At 43.1% G+C, this 22,799-nt stretch overlaps 1 protein-coding gene across 14 annotated transcripts in view; it reads right to left on the reverse strand.

Moving 5' to 3' along the window:
• NFIA (nuclear factor I A) overlaps positions 1 to 22,799 on the reverse strand; it is a 360,757-nt gene that overhangs the window by 95,823 nt on the left and 242,135 nt on the right. The window lies entirely within an intron of this gene.

The raw sequence follows: 22,799 nt of genomic DNA on the forward strand, positions 1-22,799 counted from the left end.
GTCTTCACTGAAACCACTCATGTGCCTAAAATTAAGCATATGCTTAAGTGCCTTGCTGGATCAGGGCCAGGACGCTTACTACTCCGCAGAGCCCTTCGTAGGGAAGCCAGTCTATGCTATATAACTTCTCATACTGTGCTCATCATGGCAGTATCTGAGCAACTTCCAGAAGTGCATTCAGCAATGCTATGAACATCTGTCACGTGTTGTTTTTTCACAGTGCACCATACTGGCTCTGCTCTGGTGTCCACTTCCACCTGCATTTCTCAGGCAGGTTCCTATCGCACTAAGAGTGAAGGTGAAATTTAAATATTGAAGTAAAAAACAAATCACAGCTATGGTAGGATATCGGGTTGATTTTTTAAGGGAAAGTCTACAGGCTTTTGTAATCATCCAATAAAAACATGATTGTCGCACGGCTAACCATGTTACCTTAGCCTAGCAAACACAGATAAAACCAGAAAAGAAAATGCCGTAGAATGGTTTTAAATACATTCTAGCTTTCAGGGTCCCGCAGGGCATGAGAATAGTTGAATAAGTTATTTCTTTAAGTGCTAATAAGTGCTAATTTCTTTATTCTTATTTTGCTGGGTATACTTGAAATGTCCACTTACTTCTGTAGGAATATTTCTTATGCGTGTACATGTAATAGTAATCATTAAACAACAGCACGTCAATGAGAGTGATTAGATTTTCATCCTTCAAGACTGAAAATAAACATTTCACAAATGAAAGGTGAATTTCACAATTCTCCAATTTGTTATTTACTTATAAACATTAGGAAATCAGGGGCTCGTCTCGCCAATCATTAATAATATCTTGATACCCATAAAAGCAATGCCCTTGGCTTAGAGTTGTATCTTGAACTCATTTCGATGCATGGTTGGTCTGTGAATTTGCAGTTCAGTAGAACTCTGTGAAAGTTTAAAGGTTTGCCTGCATGGTTCAGATTGTAAAATCCAGGCCTAAGACTGTAGCTTTTGCTGAGCTGTGATAACCATGCAACAAGAAAATGAGAGAAATAGGACAAAGAAGCTAGACATGTAAAAGAAGAGCGACTGGGAAATACCAGGATTGACAAAATACGTGAAGTAAACATTTTGTGCCTATTAACAGGGGTCAAAATGCAAAAATATATCAATTTGGCTGTTCCACTTAATTCTGAATGAGAAAAAAATAGGTAAAGTCAAGCAATTACATATGCAGATGTTGGCATTAACAAGCTCCTTTACTGAAAAGATGATTAAACATCTTGAAAGCTTGCAAGATTTACTTTTCATACGGCACTTTACTGAAATACGTGCACTGTGATCCTTTTGCTAAATATCCCAAAGACAGGACACTAAAACTGCTGTATATGATTGGGTTATCTCCACAGCTTTGTGCGACAGTCACATTTTGGTAGTAAAGCAGGTGTTCAAAATGAGGATGAGAGAATTTTTACTCACTTTATAAAAAACTAACAGAGCTCATTCACTGAAATTCTGGGTATAAATTAAGACACCTGGCTAGCCAAGGCAGGTCCTGACTCAGCAAAGCAGTTGGAGCACGTGCTTAATTTTAATCACATGCTTGACTAAAGCACATGCTTATTTGCCCTGCCAAATAAAGATGGGCTGACAAAGTTAAGCAGGCATTTAAATATATTGTTGAATCATTTCTTCAACCCAAGTCTAGGTTCAGCTAGGAGTTAGCTCATTACACAAGACCTCACTTTGGCTCATGAGGATGATGGTTTTTCCCCCAAGGGGAAAAAAACCCCAGGCTAATCAGACCAAATTGAATAAAGCAGATCAGGATACTAACTAATAAATAATATGCCATTACCCAATCACACATTTGGTATAGCATACAAATGCGATGCAACACTACCGTAACCAAGTACCACATGAAAAACATCTTTCCATAACTTGATGACTGCTTTAATTGGGGAGAAAATTCATAATGCCATTTACATATTCTTCTTTTAGATCCCAGTAAAGAAGCCAGAAGAAAAGGCTTGAATGCTGGAGCCTAATTCTGATCTCAAAGAAGTTTTAAACAAGTCTTTCTACACTGATCAAACAGAGTTTCACCTAATTTTCTCCTAATTTACACTGGCAGAGGAGAAATCAGGATTAGGACTTGTTGTCTAATGCTATTTGTTTTGAATTATTAAGCAAACATTCCTATTTCAATGAGTAAACGTGTACAAAGGCAACTAACCTTCGTCCTAAAATCTAGTTTACAGGGAGAGTATTGTCTGCTTTCCCAATTAATGCTGTAAAAAGGAGTCTCAGACGTTGAGCTACCAATCAAGAGCTTGTGTTGTAGCTTGAGAAAATCATGACTGATGCAATTACTTTTATGTAGAAAGTCTGAATATGGTCTATAGGTTAAAGTTCATCGGGTTGTTGTTCCTTAATTGAATATCAGAAGATGTTTTCAAGGTGCTCAAGGTATTATTGTTATTTAATTAGCAGGCTTCCTTGTGTAATCCAACAGTATTATTTTTATTATAAAATAGTTAGATTGCATCATAAATATACAAGGTATTTTCTAAATAGAGATACAGCTGGTTTCCTGAAATCCAAGCTTAAATAAAACCGGGAAAGAGTTACTCCTTTGAAGGTGAAAAATTCCAAACCCAGTTATTTCTCTTCCACTGCAGTCTGAGTGACAATGTATTAAGCTTTGGAAAACAGCTTTTTGGGAGACACTGATTCCTTTTCAGTGTTTTGAAATTACACAAGTCCCCCGAAGCTGGCACTGAAGCCATTTCTAAAGTCTTTTTCATGTTCAGCATCTCACTATACATAGTCATCTTAAAACCTTAAAATAGTAATAATCAATTAGGGTCTCAAGCCTATTATCTTAACCAAATGCCCGATTAAAAGAAAAGCCCTCTCTGCTCAAAGTGCAACTTGATTCCTTCTGGTTTTATCCTCTATCTAGATAATCCCATGTTTCACAAACAATGTGGAGCAATAATATTGATTAGAAAATTAATGTCTATATCACACAGCACATGGAGGCCTTGAGAGAGGGGATGCTATCAGAGGGAACCCGGATCACCCCGAGGACTCCCAAAAGATTAGCTATTCCACGTCTGCACTGGCTGAGGAGGATGGGAGTGACAGAGTTGGTCCTAATCTGCGTTATCCAGCAAAACGGAAAGGACAGAATATGCACGCTTCAGTCAAGACCTTCGTAACACTTACACTCTGCGTAATTGGAAGGTGAGTTTATTAAGCCTGGGCTGACCCAGCTGAGGCAGCCCACGACTGCACACCCTTCCAGAAGCACATCCCTCTGCAGAGACACGTGGTCCTGCAGGCAAGCCTGGCACAGCGGCCGTGTGCCATGTGCACGGACGGGGAGGAAGGTGCACCTCACTTCTGGGAAGCGTCCACCTCCAGGGCAAGTGTGGGTGACCGCGGGGAGCTCCCCGGGCTGAGACCAACCACTGCCCAAGCGCTTGACCAACCCTGCCCGGGGCAACAGCAGTAGGTCTCTCCTGCCCAGAGATGCTTGGTCACTATCCCACGCTGGAAATGGAAAGCTAGATCCGTGGGGCCAAACCGCATACGCTAACTTTGTGTCTAAAAAAATTGTGGAGATTGAAGAGATGATCTATCCCAGCCACAATACTCTGTCCAAGTGAATGTCTCTCCTATTCCGATGGAAGACAGCACAAGGGAGCCGTACACAGGCCTGAATATTGCACATAGCTGTAACGAAATCTGCATTTACCAACAGACCCCAAATACCGATCTCCAGAGCTGGCACAATGGCCTCATTTTAATTGCTTTGTACAAAATGCATTCCTCAAATTTGTAAATTATAAACCTTCAATGGTAAACTAGACCGCATTTTTAATTCATGGACTTCTTATGGAAGACTTAAGGAAGATATTATACATTAAAGGTGATACAGAACCCTCTCTTGTTCTCTGACAAATGCTCCCACTTCTATTTCAGCTTGTTATTTCCAATTTAATTTTAATGCCACAGCAATAGCTCACCTTGGACAAATTACACATTTTCTTATGAAATAACTGCTGTGCCGCACGTCACATACGCTGTTATTCTCTCCGGCTCGCCTACCTGCCTTTGGCTGAGGTTTTAAGAAGCACCAGAACTTTCTTTGTGGCCCATAGCAGGATGGATTAGACCGTCCAGGGCATGTCGTGTTAGTACAATAGAGAAACACTTTTAAGACTTTAAAGTCATGTAATACAATTCTAGGCTGGATCTTTCTTGTTAAAAAAAGTAGAATGGGAGTGATTGAAAGAGAAAAGGGCCAATATTTGACAACAGAAATCAGCATAACCTCCTAACAGCGGCAGTCATGGATGACTGCCCTTTGACCCGGGGAGATTATGTGGGATTTCAATGACAACAGCTGGAAGTGAGCATGTGAGAATAGAGAACACAGATCTGAGGCCTCCTACAAAAGACTGCACAATCCCTGCCCAGATCTGAGTGTTGATTAGAAATTGTTTCCTGGTCCTGGCTTAATAGAGTGTGATAATGAAAGTTTTGTTAACCCTTCACAATATGCAAAACCATTGGTAAATGATTTGCCATTTTGGTTTTTAGCTAAAAAGCCTGCATCTAGCAGACGGTAAAATTGTGAAGTGCTGCTAGTTTTCGTGGGTGCGCTTCTGATAGCAGTGCTCAAGGTCAGCTCCGTTTCCATACAGTTTGTATATTCTCGGTGGGCATCGGGAATCAACATCTGAAGGTGCTGGGAGGTGGCTGGGAGAAAGGACTCTCACACCGTCACTAGGGAATCCACCCGACCCGCCACGATGGGCTTTCTCCAGAGGTGAATCAGAACAGAAATACACATGTAATGTCTCACCGCGCATTGCCTTTCATGCTCACGGCATTTTAGAATCTAATAATAACAATGCCTAATTATTATTTCAATATGTATCATATTGATCTCCAGAGTCTGGGTTGCAAATTAACAAACACGGAGAAGAGCAAAGGTGGTATCAGGCTGTCTGTGTCACCAACAGTCTGATCCTGCATGGATCCACAGCAGCTTCAGCTCTTAGGAGATTCAGCTCATTTTGTATTTAAGTGCAGAGATAGTGGAATTAATGGCAACTTATTACCGCTAATGAACTGATCATAGATTGGAATCAATCATGTCAGGTTTTGTCCAAGTGGAGGGCACAAGGATAGTTCCTTTCTCTTGAAGACAAAGGTCTTCGTGAAACACTGAAAGCCCTTCAAGTTCATGTCAAGGACCTTGTGCAATGGAAACCATTCCAAGACCTAAGATGTGCGGTGTGGTTTTTAATTTCTGATGACTCCTAATATTTTAGGGTACTTTTTGGTACTCACGTGCGTGAGAAATCAGTTAAATACAGTTTTTTGATATAATGATAAAAATTCAGAATCTCCCTTTCTACCATATACCCATTTTGATAAATAAATACATTAATACCGACAGGGGCCTATAGCTTGAAAAACAACAGATGTCTTAAATTAGCATATTTCTGTTTCAGGTCCTCAATCCAAAAAGCAAATATTAAAGAAAAGAAGAAAAATCATTATAAATGGTCATACTCATTTGGCAGCTTATAAAATAATGTGCCTCCTCAAAAGCCTTTCGAAGTAAATGAGATGAAATCTACCTTGGGATAATAATTCTGGAATATTTATGGCATCCAACAATAAAAAGAGTAATAAAAAGAAAAGCCTGCCTCCCTGAAAATAATAATATGAAGGAGTTATTTATCTTCATATTTTCATATCAACCCTGGTTACAAGAGCAATGACAGCTGTGATCTCCAAGGTCTGCGGTGATACTGCCAGTTCGGCTTCACAGTTCAAAGCATGAGTCGGTGTCCAAATGAGCCCAGAGAAACCACCCGGTTTCCCTCAGCCTCCCAGGGATGCTGGTGGCATGTGCTGCTGCAGGGCGCTCCCCGGGCTGCCAGCCACGGGCACCCACCCACCCTCTCACGCTTGCAGGCGAATGATAAATACAGGCACTGGAGGGGGAGATACGAGAAGTTGGGTACTGCTGTCCCTGCTCCTTTCCCCCTGCAAGGGCTTTTTAAAATGAAAGCCCCAATGTCACGAGCTAGGCATCGCATTAACCTCAGGACCCCCCAAGAGAGCTGAAAAACCTCCTAGAGAGAACAATGTAAGGATAATTTCTTTTTAGCTGGTCATTTTTTGATGCCAGCATCATATTTCTGGTAGAGCCTGAAAACATCGCTTTCTACAACTCGTTTGTCTGGAACAGATCACACACGCTCCATCAACTGTCCTTGCTCCTCTTACTCCTCCTCCTCAAGTATCAACTGAAATTTTGCCTCCTGAATTTTGTCCACTGACTTCTAGGAAGCTGCTGGCAGACGTAAGGGCTTGTAGGAGCCAATGCCGGGGCTGCATGCCCTAAGCGTGACATGTAGCCACGTTGTGGTCTTCACACCAATGGAGCATGCCTCGGTACACACGGAGTTTACTTGGGTTTACACCACTTCAATTTAGAATTTAGCTACAGTATTAATGCCGTAAATATTATTGTTGATACTGTGTGAAGAACATCAGTGTGAAAATAAATGTAAGGATATTTAAAAACTGGTGTGGAATACTTAGGTATTCAGACTAATCATGGACTGAAATAAGCACATTTGTTTCAAATCCTGTTTATAGCACTGCAGCCCCTCCCTCCTTTAAATCTTCCTCTTAACCATAGTGATGTTTATTGAATACCTGTCATTTCTCCAGCAGCATGTGCCAACAGCGGCTCACCAGTGCCAGGCTGCATGAAAACCCTTCTGTCTCCTATTCTCCAAGGGGCTCCCTTAGATCAACTACTCACCATACCCAATACACTGAAACCCATAAATTTGCAGATACTGCAGTCAAAATTCTTAACAGGAAAGTGCACCCATTTTGCCCAGTGTAGCATACTGAAATATCACATGGTGAGAAGCATTTCTCACCATGTGTAAACTGTCAATTTGATTTGAAATTAAAATTTTTGATTAACATGAGCATTTCTGAGCCTCCCGCTGGCAGCAGCCCTATTGCTGAAAAGTGACATGATTTGTGACACACATGCTGTACAGAAGCCCCATGCCAGCAATTGTTAAACCCATTTTCATTCTGCTTTAATACGGTATGACACTCAGGAAAATAATTTTAATATTTAGGAGAAAGAGGGTAAGGGCTTAAGGACTGAAGTCCTTTATGGGTGTAAAGCAGGATTAGAGCAGCACGAAAAAACGGCACGCAGGTCTCCCCGTCTCACAAGTCATGTCTCTTTTCAGCAAAAGGAACCATCTGCAGGAGGCTAAGAAAGGTCCATGGTGAAGCACAAAGCCTTCTTTTAAATCCAGTTGATATTTCAAACACAGCATGAGGTACTTTCCACCTATGAATGCCGAGATGCTTGTGCATGGGGAAATGCTTGCAACTTCAATAATTAAACCCTCTCATACGGAAGGCAGGATTTTTTGGTTTCCACAGTGGTCTGTTATTTTTCCATGTTTATCATTTCCCCAGAAGTATCAGTGGTCACTGGAGATACTAATATTTATACAGTAAATTACTTATGAAAGAGGAAAGTTTTGTGACTATTAAGACTTTTAAGCCCAGGAATCTACCTCTTCATCAGGGTGGTGGGAAGATTTTTGTTAGTTTAAACAGCTACCAAGTGAACACAAGAAACGGGACACTTTTGTGGCGACAGATTTTAAGGCTATGATATACGCACGCAGAAGACAAAAGTTCAGTGGGGATTTTTATAAACGTAAGCCTGTGTCACTGTTGCAAGCTGCTGACTCAACTGTGTCACCTGCGTATTTCTCAGAGTGGATCATTTTTTTTCCAGTAACATCATGTTCTGAGGAAGTTTATCGTGAAACAAGTATCACGAACAGTCATTCTGAGCAGCAGAACAGCTTTGATAAGTGTCGACACGCATCTGACTTTTCTTTGAGCTCCTAACGCTATTCATCACGTTAAACACTCAGCTCTGCTGGACTCTCTGTTCCTAGTAAACACAGAGAGATTTCTAATTGCCATAATACAGCAAGTTAAAAAAATGTAGTATTTTAAAAATAATTTTAGATAGTGAAATGAAACACCAGGATGATTCAGATGCCCTGGAAGTATTCAGTCCTGAACATAAAGCCGTGGGCTCATTTATGTTAATAACAGCGCTCGAGAATTCAATCTGCATGAAAAACACAGTCCTCAATAAAGCCATGATATATAGTTATTATAAGTATGCAGGTTCTTTTAAATAAGTCTTAAGTTTAAATAAGCGTTGTGTGTAAATATCTAGTTTTAATTAGTATATTGCCAAGAAATTATACAACTAGACTCAGCAATGCTGTAATTATTTTAGGATCAATAAAACCCTCCCTCAGCTGGTCGTAGCTAAGTGTACCCTCCAAGGTTACTCTGCAGACATGCTCGGAGCTGAACCAAGGGAGTCTGAAGCCCCGTGGACACAGAATTAGGGGGCTATAAAAAGAGGTGTTGGTTTTTTTGTTTTATTTGCACATTAGTTTATAGTTATAGGAATAATCCATGTATTCAGAGTATATGGCAGGATTCTCTAGAAAAGCCCAGTGTCCAGGAGGAGCCAGAGGGGCCAGGGTCAGGTGAGGGTGGGCAGCTCTCCTGCTCCGCTTTGCTGGGCGATACGGACACAAACCCTGGTGACTTCATCAGTGATTTCCTCTCATCCTCCCTTCCTAGCGGTGCTCTCTTTTCACACTGAGACACTTTTAAAAGTCTGTGGCTGGACACCACAATAATGGAAGCTGTAGAAATATCTGCTGAAGATTAGAGAGCATAAATGTGACGCGAAAATAAGGGTGCTGGGTGTGGAAGCTAAGTCACAAGGATCAGCCAGCTCCACCTTTCCCCACGGGTTTTCCTCTCCCTTCAGAGTTGCTTCTTACACCTCCTCTGCTGACACCACTGGTGGGCAAACTTTAATTCACAATAAACCCCATGCAAATCATGTTATTCTATTTACCTATTGTCCTTTCCATTGTATTGCTTGGAGTTTTCTCTCCAGAAGACTGTTACTCCTCTATTCTTTGTACAGAACAATAATCTCCTAACATTGACAAATTTTAGTCCCAAGTAGGCTGACTAGGTTTACATGTTAGTTATCCTTGTGGCTGGGGAGGGAAGAGACTTTCCACTAGTCACGCCATGACAACACACGTACAGTCTGTCCTTAACTGTCCACATTACCAGGCTCATGAAGTTCAGTCGGGGCCACCCTTGGAGATCCCTGCATGGAAGATGGGGGACTACCTCATGAGCTTTTCTCCAGCAGTGCCTGGGCTGTCTCACCTTGGGCAGCAGGGTACCAAGGCAAGTCTCTGGAATAAAGCTTTGATATACTGGTTGCAGAGAAGACAGAAAGGGACAGGTCTGGAAGCACGGTAATGCTTTTCTAGGGACATGTCAAGCTTGCACAAGACCTAGAGCACAAAACTCGATGCTTATGGATGCAGGTTAGGCCACTGTAGGCAAACACCACGTGTCCAACTTACAACTCCTGTCCAGATGGCAAAGTGACACCCAGTGCAGCATCACCCTCTCCATAGAGGCACTGCATACTGAGGGCTGGGGACTGAAGGGATTGTCCTCATTGCCTGCTAGCAGTGAACAAAGTGCCTCCACTGAGCACAGAATCTCTGGGTGGCCACCAAGGTCTGCACCAACTTCCCCTGAGTTATGTAGGACATGTCCAGAGAAGAACAAAAGGGTGGAGTGACTAGCAAAGGCACCGGTGAGTCTCCACAAGGAACATCTCACCCCGTCATCTGCCTCTGACTGACTCCACTGGGAGTGTGAAGATGCACGGGCAAAGTCCTGCACACCCCTATAAGAAACACAACCCTCCCACCGGGTGATCCAGGCTCTCCTGTCTCATAGCCCAGGCTCTGCCAGGTCTCTGCCTCCTCCAGGTATTGAGGAGGAAGCCCCACAGTCTTATCGGCTGACTTCCCAAGGACTGATGCACTTGGGGTTAAGCAGGCAACTACGCTTACAGACAGCGGTGGAGAACCCACAGTGTATTAGTGGATAATTCCCCCACCCAAGTCCCAAACTAGCAACGTAAGTCCAGTGGGTAGAGACTGCTGGATGTGGAGACCAGCAGCAGACCTCTGCATGATGACTGAGACTCTCTTTCTGTTTTATTCTAAGTTTGTGTTTTGTAGGGCAGGATGCCCTGTCTACATTCCTTTACAGACTAAGAATGGACATTTATTAACAAGTACTTGGGCGGACAGCCCAAAACTCTAGACTCCTGGCCTGGGACTGTACGATAGAGAGGGCCAGTGACCCCTGTTTGTGTTTACTGTACTTCTACAGACACATGTTGGTGTGATAGGGGTATTCACTTTCTCAGGTTCAGGCCAAGGTCAGGCCAGAGCATGGACCGAATTTATTTTCTCTGTGTAATCTGCTCAGACTGTAGCCCAAAGAGGGCCTCCGAGTTCACTAATTGTGAGTGTATTGTGAGGGATTCAAGATTAACAAAGTAAACAGAAGGGCCAGACAGGGACCTTCTTAGTCCTTATCTAATTTCATGTGCTTATCCCATGTGTGGCAGATATGGTGGTTCCAGGGGACGTGCCTCAAGGAATTGAGATGACAACGGTGGGATGTCTCACCCCAGGAGGCTGCCTCCAGCAACCTGAACATAGTCCTGGTATAGTGGTAAGGACCTGAGATGAATCTGTTGCTAGAGGTTGGGTCAGCTGAGCCTGTGCAGTCCTCTTCCCGTGGTAGAAGGCTTGCGTCTCTAGACCCTCTTACTCCTCCCCAGCAGTCACTCTTGTGTGGCATAGTGCGATACACAGAGACGCAGAAATGTGGCTGTGGGGTAGAGTCTCTATGTCAAATGCCCTATCTGCATATATTTAGGACAATCTGAAGATACCACAGGGGCTAGAACTTCAAATTTGGACCATGCTTAGCAGCCTGGCTCACCTGACCCGTGACAGCCATCAGGCTTGTTCTAACAGTACTCTGCATTGTAAACTATGAGACTTCGTACTGTGACTGACTTTACATGAAAGGCAGATCTTTCGCTGATGAGCAGCAGTCAAGCAGGCAGAAAGAATGAAAATGGAAAAGGAATTCCACTCACAGGCCCCTTTACATTAAACTAAAGCAACTCAGGTAAAAAGGAAACCTATCCATTATGGTTTATAACGCATAAACATCCATTTCTTCTCTGTTCCTTCTTTGCTTGCATTACTGAAATACAGAAAGAAAGGAGAAAATAATGATGGATGGATTTTGGAAGACTCAGAGTTCAACTCAGGATGGATGTGATCCCAACATTTCAGATTCTTATCTCATCATAATAGGAATAGCTGAACCTCTCTTGTCTGCAAAATTAGGCAAGACATCCTGTGAGAATGCGCTCTTTTCACAGCAGTTCAGTCCCTAGACGCATAAAAGAATGAAAACAAGAAATGGAACAGAACATTTTTACTTTTGAATAACGGCTTCATTTGGGCAGTTTAGAACAAAACTTCACTGGAAGAGTTGAGGAGGAAGTTCTTGTTGCCAGTATGCCCATCCCTAGACACATTCTTCCACAGAGAACATAAACACTTCTGTAAAATGATAATTTATCTAAGAAACTCCCATTTTGTAGAAGTCGGGAGAAAAATAGAAAGGGAAGAAAGTACACGTGGGCAGTAGATACACTGTCCACTCTTCTACCCTGAAAAAATCATTCAACCAAGTCAACATGCCCTGCTAGATCCACCTTTGCTCTTGCAGCAAAGTCTTTCTTTGCCTACTCTGGCTTTTCAGGATGAGCAGGAGGAGGGTGGGTGACTTCCTCTAGCAGCAGAATCTCAGGTCCAGACCAGCTGCAGCATTAACCTGAAACATACTGGTTTTAAACCTCCTTGAGGTTCAACAGAGAGAGATGAATTCCCAGAAGACCCAGTACCTCCACTGATTACAGAGGGAGAGTGAGGATTTTAGGTTCATAGCTGGTGCCTCATTTTAACGCCTAGTGTTAGGTGGGATGAAATCCAAGCCTTAGTCCATTTACCATGTTAGCATAGAGCTGAAAGAAAACTTGCTTTCCTCTCCATATCTTGCCACAGGCAATCTCTCTTGACATGCCATGCTTCTCTATCCTTACATTTATATCCAGCTACTTTTTTTGCTTGTTTGTTTGTTTTTTTAAATTCAGAAGACTGTAAAATACAAGTATTGCTGAGTTATCCTTGTGTTCCTGTCCTTCATCTGGTTCATTTGCAGGAGGGAATAATGATCTGTCTCCAAGGTAAATTCATTACCCGGCAGATAATGCCACAGTGTTTCTGCTGCCCATTTCACAGTAAGACATTCTTTTTCAATGATGTTGCATCTCCGTTCTCGTGGGAACAGTTTACGGCTGACATAGCAATAGTAGTAATAACAACTTACATTTATATTGTACACGGGATGATCTTTACTTCTTTCTCCTTCTAACAGTGGACGGCTCCCAGTACTACTGCAAATGCATCCTTCATGGCCATGCCAGACAGAAATCTGGATTCACTAATACTGGGCTGCCTCATTCCTCAGCTGTTTGCTCAGGTCGTCATATCCTTTCCAGCCCCTTTTATTATTGCTTTAAATTGAGCTGTGGGCCACTACCATACCACTGCTCTGAGCCTTCCCTCACAAAAATCTGTGGGGTTCCCCTCCTGCCTCAAAACCACAGCCACCTCAGTCCATCAAGCTGCTGTCCATCCTCTCCTGCTTCCCACCTCTTCCCTTCCTCCTGCAGCTCAAGCTATGGCATGCTCTGCTGTACGATAAAATTGGCTCCCCTCTGTATGGCGTGGGGGACACAGCTAGCTCGCTGCATTCTGCTATTGGAAACTTCCTGAAAGCGAATTCCCTGATTTTTAAGGACTTTGAGATATAACATGTGGGAAAATTGCAGGTGGTCTGCACTGCAAAGCTGGTCAGGTGGGGACACCCTCCCAAACACCAGCAGGTTTTCAGATGGGGATGCAGCTGTCAAAGAGCCTTCTGTTACAGATAAGATTTTAAGAATAAGGAACTGAAGTAGAAAAATAACAGGGACAGAGGTCTGGATTCTCTGTGAGTGAGTGTTACAAGCTACATAAGTATTCCTCCTTTATGATCGTAGGAGAAGAAATGCCAGCAAAGGGTTAGCCCACCGCGGTCTGAAAGATGGTCTTGACATCCCTGTGCCTGACTAGTAGGAAACTGCTGGCCCGTACCCTGGCTCACTGCACCACCAAAAGCACCGCTTCTCCCTCTGCCACCCAGTGCTCCAGTGGACTGGGGCAGGGGGGGACTACTGGGGGGTGACGTGGCAGTGAGCCCACGGGACGGCACACCGCAGCCAGGGGTTGGGGTGCCAGCCATGTGTTCTGCAAAGGCCAGAGAGAGAGAAGAAACCTATCCGAATCCCCGGTAGCAGCCCTATCATTTTCTTGTGCGTCCTTTTGCCAGTGACAGGAGCGAGGTGCCGGCTCCTCATCCGAGAGTGTGGCTTGCAGCGGATCCCCTTGCTTCAAGTACGAGTGAGGGAGGGTGGGAGGTAATGATTAGAGACACTCTAAAATGATTACATTAATTGAATCTTATGAAAATGGAAAACAATGGCAGCGTGTAATAATAAAAACCCACTATAACCACATACATCTCTTGTTTACTAGTAAGTGCTTCACTGACTACAGATTTACTCTGGGGCACAGCAGGAAACTTTTCTCCTTTAAATTTAATCAGCTCTTTTTTGCCCTCACCCCCCCCCTTTCAGAGAAAAATACCAGCTATCAGATCAGTGTTTCCCATCCACTCCTAAGACTCCTCAGTGCAGTGCCTGGAGGTGATAGTGTGAACTCACTCAAGAATGTGAAGGCATTTTATAAATCATTTGGTTTCAGCAGGAGGGGGAGAAAGGGAGAAGGCAGAGGGATGATATAGTTTACAGCACATAACTCGGCAGTAACTCCCCACTGTCAAACTTCAGCATTTTCTTCAGTTGCAACAGTGGTTAACAAAAAAATGTTAAGACAGCAGACATGAAATGCACATAGTAAGCAGCACATTTAATCAACTGGCACCTTTCTACCACCCCACCACCAAAATCTATCTGGACACTATCACAACCCAGAAAAAAAGTTGTATAGCTGAAGATACGGCACTGACGGGAGAAAAAGGAGCAGAAACGAATAGCATGAACTGCTGTAAACAACTTGCGGCGCCTTTTGTGTGCAAAATAACAATAGCAGAGTTAAAAGAGTATGTTTACAAGTGTGGCTCGCTCGCCTCACCTTCCTCCTGCCCCCTTTTGCCATGCTCACTAAGTTGCTCCTGGGAAAATATTTGTGAACCATTGCAAATAGTCTCCTTCTCACTTTCCAAGAAACAGATCTAGTATTTTTCCATTTCAGTCACACTAGGGCCAGGCTTCAGAGGGGATTTTATTCTCGCAGCTCTGTGAGAGTCACCCTAAACTTTCTTTCCATTTCCTATCTAGCAACTTTTGCAATTAAAAAGTAGTATTTGCAATTAAAAAATAGTATCTGATTAGCTACAGAAGTGATGAGGCTTTTTCTGGGAGCCTGGTCTCCCCGAAGTGCCCTCCCTTGACAACAGCAATGGTCCAGCATACAGCTTTCAGGAGCTGTGCCTTGTTCTTCATGTGCCTCTCTTTGCTTATGTACGCAACTTCAGATTTACAAAATTAAGGCTACTTGGAAAGCACCTGATTAACCCATGAATCTGCAGCATACACAGATATATAGATTTCTTCTGAATGTACAAGCCGAATATGAGTATGAAGGTTGGAATACATTTGAATGAAAATCACCTTGTACCTGTAAAACCAGGTATGATTCATCCAGGCACAATACCACACACAGAAACCAGAGGAAGGTGTGAACTAACAACATACATTTTCGTAGGGTATATATGTATATTTGGAAAGGCCTAGAGTCAACAGAATACCTCCTGCGTTGGTCAGGAAGTCAGAACAAAAGAACACATGAGCGCGAGTGAGAAAGCACGATCCCTTATCGCAGCTCTCAGCAGTGGCCCCGTGCTACACTGACATTCACGGCCGAATGAACCGAGCTCTGCCCGAAGCAGCAGAGGTTTAGGTGCCGACGGTCCCAAATACGGTGAAGGGTAAGCGAGTACGTAGGAGGAAAAATACGGTTTGTTACGAAGGTCCAGGCTGGCTGCGACTCGAATCGTGGGGGACCTCTGATGCTCTGGGTGGACTTGTTGAGCATCAGAAAGACGTTCCCCCTCGGCTGCCGGAGACAGGCAGTCTGCCACCCGCCAACACGCCGCCGCCTCCACCTCAAGCGGGAGAGAAGGACGCTGCGGCCAGCCGGCAAACGCTGCCTTCAGCCCCTTCTGTCTCCCGCAGCTTGCGCGGGGAGAGAGCCAGCGCTTCACCAGCTCATCTGCAGAGCACAGCTCCCGGCACACATTTTTAACTTCCAGTGGTTTGACCACAGAGGGCAAAATTCTGGCCGGGGAGTGCTTCCGATCACATGAGAGCAGCGGCGAGTCAGGCTGGATTTTGCTGTTGCGATCTCTGAGTGGAAGGCTCCCACTCACTTCAACAGCCGACTGGCACTGCTGCAAAGAGACACTACCTAAATAGATGTGAAGTAATGAATACTTCGGATAAGCGACTGATTTCAGAGTGTGCTTTTATCCACAGGCCCTGTATTTATAGTTCAAGTCTTTTCAATTAATACGCACACCCTAAAAGAATTAAACTACTAATTATCACATTTTACCGTGGTTCACAGAACTTTCATCAGATCTAGTAAATGAAATCACGAGTTCAGCAGAAGAAGCTTTACTGCGCCAAATTATGTCAAGGGTATATCATGTTGATAATAAAAGATCACTTGGTTGGAAGCCTAACCTAGAAGGTTGGGGAGGCGTAAAAAGTTCACATTTTGGATCATGCAGCTCTGGTGTGGGCGTTTTGTATTTTTTTTCTTGGTTATTGTGGAAGGCAATTTTCCTGCAAGTAAAATTTTCCCTTTGTCTTACATTACAGGCATTAGGAAATTCTTACATCGAAAGACAAATAGATAGGTTTGGGGTTTTGTTTTGCAAGTTAGGCCTTGGCATCGCATTCTCTTCCCACTAATAAACTCCCCTCTCTACTGGACAGAAAATTAAAACGATGCCCACACCACAAATAAACATCTTTCCCTAAGTGCCCAGCTTCTTGGTGGGCAAGCATGGTATTCAAAAGCATCCTTCAGCCTGTGGTCTGCTCAGGCAGTAGCAATTACTCTGATGCAACTCAACTCTCAGCTGTTAATTAAACAGCAAGTCTCTCAAGAAGACATACGAAGAAAAAACGGTTGTAGCGAAAATTGGAGATTGCTCACAGCTCCAGCAGTCCTTCCCAGGACCCCAGGAGGACTGGCTAAAGTTAGCACCGAGGCACCTCTCAACATGCAAAGGTGGGACATGGGTAGAAGGGGCCGGCATGGGGTCAGTACCCTGCCATGGCTGCCTGCCCCCAGCCCCGTGCTGCAGCAGAGGAGGGGACAGCAACCTGACACTGCTGCGGGGCAAAAAAGAAAAGCCTTGGCCCTGCAGATCGAGGGAGGGAAACTCACCTCACTGAGGAACGGGAGCTTCCTAGGAGGGGGCTCCTGGCCAGCCCATTTCCAAGCTGCCCTCTAGATGGCCCTTGCTGTTATCTTGCAGATAAATGTATGTGGAAAGGAATGGAACGGAGCAACAGAATAAAAATATATTTTGAAATGACTTAGAATAATCGCAGCTGTATTTATGCACCTTATCCACTGGGAAGGTTCATTGCCTTTTTCCTGTACACACATATGGAGAAATAAAAATATATACTCTAGCCACATTTTTATTTCTCCTTTCCTTTGCAGCATTCAGCCACTCCAAGCGTAATGAACGTTTCATGTCTTTCAAGCACTGCTTTGTCATGCTATAAGCATTCATTTCATGCTTTGAATATTTCCTGTCATACTCGCCTTGGATGAATTTTTTGTGGGAATGCTTTGCTTGTGAAGGTTAATGGTTAGCAGCAGTGAAAACTGAAGTCCTCTGTCAATCCTCAAGTCTCAAACGCTGCAGGTCACTGATGAGAAAGGCTCTCCACTCGGCCAGAGCAGAGGCTGCAGAACTGACCCTGATTGACGACTGCGTATCTTGCCCAATTGACAGTCAACACCCTTCGCTGTTGCCATCACAGGGTCCCCTCAAGAGAGTGCCAGCTACTGATAAGCAGGCTAAATCCTGAGCCTAGCAGAGGACCTGCTAAATCCTGGAAATGTTGTAACCGTGCCTCACAATCTGGACCACAAAATCTTTTGACTTTGAGCGCGAATCTCAATGAAAATATGGTAATATAGGAAAAAACGGTGTTTTCTTTCCTAATTATTCAGATGCTTCTTCATGACAATCATGAAACTGGCTGGGAAATACAGCTGGATGCTGCAAAGTTTCAGTTCTAGACTATTATGATTAAAATACTGTATTTCTAGTTCTTGTTGGAATCTATCTGTAATGAAATAAGATGAAAAAAATGCAAGACTAAATCACACACAAGTTAAATTTATAACCAGACATATCTGCTTTTGTTTCCTTGGGAAACGCTGGCTCTCAGAACTGCCTACATGCACTCTCCCTCAGGGGGTGATGAAACACAGGTTGGACCTCATCAGACCTTCGTCAGCTGATGGGTCCTGTTAGGGTCAACAGCCGATTCTGTCCAGCCCGGAGGAAGGCAGAAGAAACCAGCCCCACAAGGGCTCCCCTGCTCTGTCAGAGCTTTCAAGCCCGGACAAAGTTGCCCATTGCTGTTCCCGGCAGACAACATGATCCATAAGGGTGCAAATCCATTCAGAATTTGGTCCTGGCGAGTTACAAAGGTGCAAACAAGCTGACATCACCAGGAGCTTTGACTTCAGCGCCAGCTATGAGATTCCTTATTGAAAATGCTAAGGGCTTTTTTTTTAAAGCTTTTTCTGAAGCAAAGTTAATTTTAGATTAGTCCCTCAGGCTGTGATAACTCCTCAGTGTTGCTCTGTAAACAAGAGAGGAGAGTCTTCTTGCATTTATAAGATTCTGATGCAAATGATCCCATGAACAAGAACACTAATAAAAGCTGCTGTTACTGCATTGCCCTGTTTGCAGCTGTAACTGATAGAAAACTTTCTCTGCAAGGCTTGGTTATCTGCTGCAAATGAGGTGTTTCAGGAATGTCAGTCATTTGAGACGGTGTCCTTTCTAACAGTACCAGTTTCAGCATTGTGTGTTCAGAGAACTGCTCATGCCTGTGCACTCCTCAGGAGGGAATTAAGGGGCCTATCCAAGGACAGCTGATCCTCCAGACACCTCAAGTGCTGCAGCACCTCCTTGGTGAGTAAGTGTAAAGCTGGTTGGCATCAAGTTCAGTCACAACAGAGACCCACAAGGCAGCTGGACTCCACCTGAACTAGTGGAGATGGGAGGTTAGCTGTGGCCTGAGAAGAAGGGATGGCCTCGGAAGGCAGTACATGCCTACTAGTTAAAAATTTGGCTGTTGAAGGGATCGGAGGTCTCTCAGCTACCATTTAACTTACAACGTAGTTGAGTGGTGGGGATAACCACAAAGAACAACTACATTTTCTGCCCCTCTCAGCTTGCACAGTGAACTCCGCATTCGAGAAGAGTGCCTAACCCTCGGGCCAGGCAGGCACCACTTCCACTGGCTGAAGCTACCCCACTGCATGGAACAAGAATGCCAGGTTTGGGGACCAGACAGAAAGCATACAAAAGGGAGCTGGACTCTGCAGCCTGTTAGTTAAGGCAGAGAGGTCTTTCCACAAGCTGCTTTTGCATTTTACCAGGTTGCGCATAATCCCCTCCTTCCTTGCAGCCAAAGCTGCATTACGCCTGCCATGACCAGCCTTGCCTAGAGAAGAAGAAAAGGAAACTTTTCTTTGCATATGTTCCCACTATTGCCTTCTCTTTCCCGCACAGCTTGAGGACCAGAATTTCTTCCTTTATGTTTTTAGGCATGGAAAAGTAAGCATATACTTACACATTTTTTTAAGGTTTAATACGCAAGTCCAGCCCTACTTAAGCAAAGAATTCACAGATGATATTTACAAGTCCAGTGTAATTACTGCAGGGTTGAAAAACGAGTTCTGTGAGTTACGGTACATCATTGTTTTTCTTTTTTCTTTTTTTTTAATGTTACAAAGAACAATGTGCCTTTCATTTCCTGCAGTGCTGTTAAGGTACTTGCAGCTCAAAGCAGCAAGAATACATTAAAACTAAAAAGCATTTGGTTTGGGCATTAAACATTTTTATTTTTTAGATAAATGCCTCTCCCTCTACAGAAATTGTTTGAGCAATGAATTTGGCACACATTTGTAATCAGCTGTAATAATGAATGTTGTCTTGCTTACTTGAAATGGGAGAATTTACCAACTTCTTTAAAAAGAATTAGCTAATCTACAATTAAAGTGGTGTGCTACCAACTTTGAATTATCAAATCACAATACCACATGCTCGAGAGACATCAGTTGTCTGTAGAAAATGACACAGCATTCTTCTGCTTTACACAGCACATTTCATGTGTACCTTTACGCTGCAGTTATTAATTCTCCAGGACTACCACATCAAACACAAACATTGCCTGGTGGATGTCTGACATCCATTTACTGACAGCAGTAAGACAGCACTGTACCACAATTATTAACCAGTTTGTGCTACACCCTCCTTGCCTTTCTCCAGAGTTAAACTGCTGGAGCAGAGCAGGATTTGACTTTTAATATTCAATGAATCTCTGAAAGCTAGAATCACAAATATCCCCACTTTGCAGACAAAAAGACTGAAAAGTTTTCCTACAAAAGTTTAAAATAATCCTACTTACAAAAAGAAAATCTCTCCAATAGCCGTTTCCACGACTGAAAGAGAGAATAAAAGCCCTAGAGAGAGTCCACGGCAGTGCTGAGCTGGGAATTCAGTTGTTCCTGATCCCCAGGCATGCAGTCACTTCACTACATCAGACTAGCCATTTTGTCATCCTCAGTTCACTGAAAACTAGTTTGTTTATAAAATACAACACCAAACCAGTGCATTTAACAAGCTTTTAAAATCAATAACCTTTTTTTTTGATTGGGTGAATTGCAAAATCTCTTTGCGGTGCCAACTGAAATGAAGCTTTTACATACCATTAGGCAACTACAAAAGTGGGGAATTTTCCACACGGGTGTTCCACCCAGCTGGTCAGAAAAAAACCTCATTTGAGCAAAATATCAGGACATCGGAACATGTTCCTGCCTTTCAAAAGAAGTTGCTGGTCTCTTTCATCATCCCTCCTGCAAATTTCCTCACCCACATAACAAACAAATTCCGGGTTTGCTTCCTCTCCTCGAGAAGCTCTTTCCCATGCTAATGGACCTGAGAGACAGCAGCACCGTGCACACCATTCGGTTACACGTTAGCTTTACCCCTCGTTCCAGGACAAGACATCTGGACCTTGGACCATGGATGCACAAACGAGCCCTGTCTCGCCTGCATGTTCGCTTTTCGTGACCATTATGCTGGATCTCTCTCTCTCTCTAGAAAAAATAAAATTGCTGTAAATTTTTGCAGTAGTGATCAGGTAAGTGACTGCCTGAAAACTACTGCAGTCTAATGAAGGCTGAAGAAAAGGCTAGAGATGGTGTTAAAGCCACCACTGAGAGCAGAAGATGTCACCATCTTCCCTCTCTGTGATGATTCTGCTCCAGAAAATGCAACTGTAAAGCCCACTAGAAAAAAGGAGTGGCTCTAAAAAAGAAAAGCTTTTTTTCCCATGAACTTCACTTTAATGAAGGTTAGACATAGAGGCTTTCCAAAATAACACATACAATTTAGAATGATAAATTAAAATCTGTAGTAGGAGGCCTTCTTTTTCAGGGCTGTATAGTTGACCCTTTTGAACCTACATTACTCAAGGTATGCAAAATATATGTGTATAATAAATAGCTCTAGAATTTATGGAGTGGAACAGAAAGGATATTAACAGGCAAGTAGAGAGGCTGTATAACCCTCACAAGGCTTTTAAAGATTTATTTTTTTTAAATGAAGGAATGCATGCATGTAAAAGGTAGTACTTAATCGATACACTCCTTTGTGCCTTTCAGAAACACGCAAAATTATCCCAAATCTGCCCTCAATCTGGTCATTCTGCTGTTAGCATCAGTGGGAATAAGATTATTCACAATACTATTTTTCTTTGATTTCAGAAAAAAATTTCACTCTGTGTGGGTTCATTCCCACTCTCAGTAAAATCAATTACGAGACTCCCATTGACTCTGGAGGGATTTGGATCAGGCCCTGTGGAAGTGGGTCTACAGCAAGTGTAGAACAACGCAGTTAATATGATTTATTGTGTCCGTTTCTGTGCGTGCAGTTTTTCATTTTCTAAAGCCTGCAGTTTTGCTTTCATCCTCACGTTCAGTAGATAAGAGCTGCAGATCTGTGTTGATCTACACACTGGGTACACTGCAAGCTGGGGGTTGTGTGTGCTGAGAATGAGCTCAGCGTCTGCCCAGGGGGAGCAACCCCTTTAGGGCCAACAGACTGCATTAGATGCATTTGTAAAGAAAATCTCCCACACAGGCACAGCAAAAGGTGTGTAATCAGTTAGGAGGCTTCTGCTGTGGTGGGGAAAAATACCCTTTAGTAAAACCGAGAAAAAGAAAAATCCTTTTCCTGTTTATTAAAAAAAAGTACCTTTTGCAGGTCACCAGTAAAGTTCCAAGAATTCACTAAAAGCTTGTTTTACAAGGAAGACTTAGGCCCCAAATCAGAGATATTTAATTTCACTAGGCTCTTACAGATTTTACATTATTAAACACCAACATTGCTGCTTTTCGGGGCGGTTGTTGAGTAACAGGCTTCCTTAAGACTAAGAAACTGCAGGGTAAGAAGAACTGTGGTTTAATAGCTGTGAAAGAATATTATCCAAACACGAAATAATAACATGCTTGGTGCCTAATACATTCTAAATTAAAATATGATTTAATAAACATAGGCAACATATTCCCCACGAAAAAAAAAAAATAGCAGAATTGGCAGAACAAAAATCACAGTTTAGTCATTTCTTCTCTTAACCTCGCCATCCTTTGGCTACAGATTAGAATTTCTGTGAACAGGTTTGATAAGGGAAATTAGGCACTGTCTTTCAGAAACAACAGAAATGTTTTAGGATGGTATGTTTAGAGATGAGCAGCACAAAATCTATCAAAATATGAAACCTTTCATACTTCAATGGGAAGGAGATACAGGAACCCCAAAAGCCAAAATCTTCCCAGCCCAATGAGCCCCATGTTCTATGTCCTATGATATATGCTAGTATCTTAAAGTTTTTTTATGTACCTAAACGTCTTCTTCTTCCCTTAATTCTATCTGCTGTTTAAACCCTGATCCAAATGCAGTCCGGATGTGAATGCAGCCCTTCAACCTCACTCCCACTTGCAGCTTCTTTGGTTGCTAATAAAGTCCCTGAAACACACACTGAACATATATACAGCTCCAGGGATTTGAGGCAAAAGCAGTTAGTTGCTCTGTGAAAGGGCAATCACAGTTGTATTATTTTAGATACAATATTTCTACATGAGATAGATTTGCGTATCCCCCAAATGGTGACAGGTTTTAGAGACATAAGTCCTCCACACAAATTCTTTTCTGCGTATGCACAGTAGACCCCAGTACAGTGGATCCCCCATCAACATTTAGGTCTTATAAAAAAAAAAATCTGGTTATGGATAA

Source organism: Haliaeetus albicilla, chromosome 8 (genome assembly GCF_947461875.1).
Source record: "Haliaeetus albicilla chromosome 8, bHalAlb1.1, whole genome shotgun sequence".
NCBI lineage: Eukaryota > Metazoa > Chordata > Aves > Accipitriformes > Accipitridae > Haliaeetus > Haliaeetus albicilla.